This window comes from Wasmannia auropunctata, unplaced genomic scaffold (genome assembly GCF_000956235.1).
Source record: "Wasmannia auropunctata unplaced genomic scaffold, wasmannia.A_1.0 LD334235.1, whole genome shotgun sequence".
Lineage (NCBI taxonomy): Eukaryota > Metazoa > Arthropoda > Insecta > Hymenoptera > Formicidae > Wasmannia > Wasmannia auropunctata.
In genome coordinates this window covers 28378-32670 of record NW_012028655.1, presented here as the reverse complement: position 1 = coordinate 32670, position 4293 = coordinate 28378, and positions in this window count along the sequence as shown.

Genomic DNA, 4293 nt, shown 5'->3' with positions numbered 1-4293 from the left:
ATTATCTATATTAATATGATGCATCTCATTGGATATGCCACAGAGCTATTGTGTTATTTTATCTTTATCGTTTATTAAGCCGGTATTCGTAGTCCATTCTTATTTTGATTATCAAATATAAGTAATGTTTTAACTGTCTTAAAATATATGCTAATACGGCTTTATGACAATATTGATAATTGTGATTAATGATATCTGTACTTAAGGCGGTCTTAAGAATTGACTATGAATACCGACCTTCACAAGAATGACGTAATAGCACTGACGACTCTTCCCGAATATACCTTTTGTAAACAATTATTACGTTATACTAATAGTAACGTTACGTTACTATTAGTTACTATTAGTAAAAAAAGATTTAAAAAATATATTCATATTTTTATTTATAAGTCTATTTCTCAAAAATAACAGTTTTTCAAATGTGACGTCTGATAAACGATTTTTACGTGGTACATAAATTCATTGTCCTTAACTAAAAAAGCGTTCCATTGGCGCCGACGATGTAATAGCAACATCGTATCGAATATAAATTTAAAACAAAATTATCTTTATCTTATCTAAGATATGTTTATATAAGTCTTATCTAATCTATATCTAGATCATTTTTATCTAAGCGCAACACTGATTATAATACTGTCTAATATATTGTTATGCTTATTATGATATCGAAAAGTATTGAGCATAATGTAAACAAATCTTTTCAAGTGCTACGATATCGATAAGATGTATATATTGTATAACTGTATTATCTTAAATATTTTCTTTCTTAAATTATTACTTATTATCTTAAAAAAATGTAAACGCTATACGTCGAGCGAGTATATAGTTACCAATAGAAACAAAAAGATATTATATACTTATGAACAAGCACCTATGTCCGTTTCGTATAAATTAATTGCATAAAATACCAAAATGCACATTAAAAATATCTTACGTCTCCATATTACAGTTAGATTGAAAGAAAATATTTTATAAGATATTTTACACTTTATTTCAGAGTATCAAGACATATCTTGTAAAATATTCTCGAAGACCTTGTCTTAATATTTTTATGCAAGTTATATTATCATTAAAATTATCATTAAAAGAATATCTACTTTATACGTATAAGAATGTTTTATATAATTTTTTATTGTACATATAAGATTATACGCTTATCAACAATAAGTTACATATTTAGGTAGGTTTGATTAGTTTTTCTTTTGTTATTGTGGTAATCTGAAAGAATTCTTTTTTGTACTAGTGTTCATTATTGTCTTACTATCAATAAAATTTTTATTAGCATTGACTCATCTCAGGGAAGGCTACTTTTTCATGCACGCCATACATTCCTGTACATTTACGTGTATGGCGATACATTAGCGTGTAACGTATACGCGGAGACATGCATAATCCTGGATATACATGCATGCGATTTTTGCAACAATCCGCGTCTGGTTGGTTCGACAATCATTCCGAGGTGAAGGCACAGCCGAAGCAACGCGTTCCATTCAGTATACCGACGACCGTAGTGCTGGTAGGACACACTCGTCACTTTCCGCAAAGTGTGTCTTACAACGTGTAAATACAAGTGTGTATTTTCGTGCCTAATTTATATTTTTCCGAATATCTAATTTGTCCCTTCTCTCACATTTTTCCACCCGCAAACGCAGTTTCTTGCATGGGACAATAATCGATAGGTAAGAATGTTATTTTTTTAAATTATTGTTTTAAATTATTATACGATTGATCTTTCCGCGTAATTTTACTTTGTACATTTATTCTTATTAGAAAATTTATATTTTTAATCAAATAAGATTATCTGAGAATTGAACCAAATATATAATTTTAAATTAATTTTAGTTTTATTCGAAATTTAAATTATTCAATAAATTATATATTATTGTAGATTAATATATTTATAATATATGTATAATCTGTATTGACTATATCTTGCAATACGGAATTAAGATTCTTTCTATCTATCTTTACAATATAATTATAAACGCGTTAAGACGATTAAGACGAAAATCAGTTTGATGATTTTTATTAGAAAAATGCAATGACGTCGAAGATAAAAAGATTCATGCAGTGAAAGTCAATTAATTCTGCAACAAGGCTAACTGTCTATCGTCTGCCACTACAACGGAAGAAAAATTTGCGGTTTACTGCTCGTCCGTGGTTGCAATTGAATCGCAGCATATGCGGAACATGAGATTACCCGTGTGCGTGTCGATACAACTTCACGTATCTAATTTTCAAGAAATCGATTTGTTGCTATCTTTTACACTCTCTGCATTTGCCAATAAAAACTGATTTCTATTAATTGTATCAATTGCATTAATGATATTTCTATCGGTTGCAGACATTTTCTGTCCCAAAAATATGTCCTTTTAATTATAGTCTCTTAACTAGTTGCGATTTTCTTAAAACGTGTGTCGAGAATAATTGTCAATTATATTTATACCTTATCTGTCTATAATTGTTGATTACATTTATAATTAAGCTTTTAAATTAAAATTCTATTAAAGATACAATCGGATTCTCTGTTTAAAAGTCAAAGATTTAACTTTTACAAAATTTTTATTAAATTGACTAAGGAATAATATAATAGTAGACACAGGGTGTCTCGAAATTCGCGAATCAAAATATCATAGTAAGAAAATCTTCGAAAAATTAAGTAAAACAAGTATTTGAAAATTTTTATTTTAAGCAGTAATTTTTGAGACATAAGAGTTTAAATTTAGCCAATTATAGATTATGGTTAAACGGAAAATGTCCGTGAGCGCGTTAGTGTATGAAATAAATAACGATAGTATATGTAATAAATAACGAACAATAAATGCAAAAATATACAAAATTTTACAATCTTTTAATGTTATTTAAATATCTTTAACTCTTAAAATGGTTATGCAATTATATTAATTCGGCACCTGTTATGTCACATGATCCTGTTAACATCGCAGTTGAAGATTGAAAGTGAGTTTCGTCGGTTATTAGAAAGCGACGCGCCAGCATCACATGACAAGATTCGCAAATCATAAATTAATCGCCAATTTATTGCGAATTTATGAATTTAGGGACAAATGCACACATAAATCTTTGTTTTATTATACAAAAAAAGTAATAAAGTTAAATGATTATTAATAAAGACATATTAATAAACTTGTGAACGGGTAATGAATTTCCATGAATAATATGTGCAAACTAAATGTTATATACGCACATATATACACAAAATAAATGTTATATAAAATAATAAATAGAAAAAAATGCGTGATTTACATTTTTTTATTATATTGCAGTAAAGATAATTTTCTAATAAACATACTGATGCTATTTTTAAATGTTATTTAGAATCCCACAACATATGCGTAGGAGAGAGTGGGCATGAAAGAGTCAGTTTTTTAAATATGAAAAAAAAATTTAATTTGATATTAATAAAATAAAATCGTTTTGTAACATAAGAGTACTTATTTATCGATAAAATTGATTTAATAAAAAAATTTATTTATTTATTAACAGATGTTAATAATCTTTTTTTAAAACTAAAGAATTCAACTCTTTCAATACAATGATGGTTTTGAAAAAGCCATTAATTTCTTTAACAGCTTCTTGTATGACAGCAGCAAAAAGTCATTTTCTTTTCTTTGGCTTATCTTTGGTATTGTTTAAAGACATTTTGAATCAAATTTGAAAAGAATGAAATACGGAAGCTGAGTCGATAATTCTTACATTAATATAACCTATAAATAGTAAAGAATTTTATAATGTAAAAATGCTTGAAAAATTATTTACAATAGGTATGCAATAAAGAAGTTAGATAAAGGGGCAATAAAAGAGTTGGTTTTTTTATAGCTATCAATATCTATTGGTTATTGACTCTTTCATAACATTATGTGTCGAAAATGTAATTATAATCAAATATCTGATAAAAACAAACAAGAGAATTGATAACTATGTTTTTAGTTACGTTAATATAGTGTATAGCATTTGATTTAAAAAATATTTTTTTAAAAGCTAATTGCAAATAAATTCAAAAGACTTAGAAGTTTAATTCACAAATTTATTTTTTGTCGTAATAATCTTTTACGTCTCACTACAACTGACGCTGTTTTGGCACTGACTGTCAAATAACAAATTCCTGTAGATGTCGTAGTTTTAGTGTTGCTATTAATTAAGGATGTTTTTGGTACCTATAATAGTAGCAAAAAGTTAAAGAACTGATTTTGACGAATATGCTCTTCTCATATAATTTGAGTAATAAGGATTGTGCAGAATGTTATCATTTATTCAGAACTAGAGCGCAGAAAT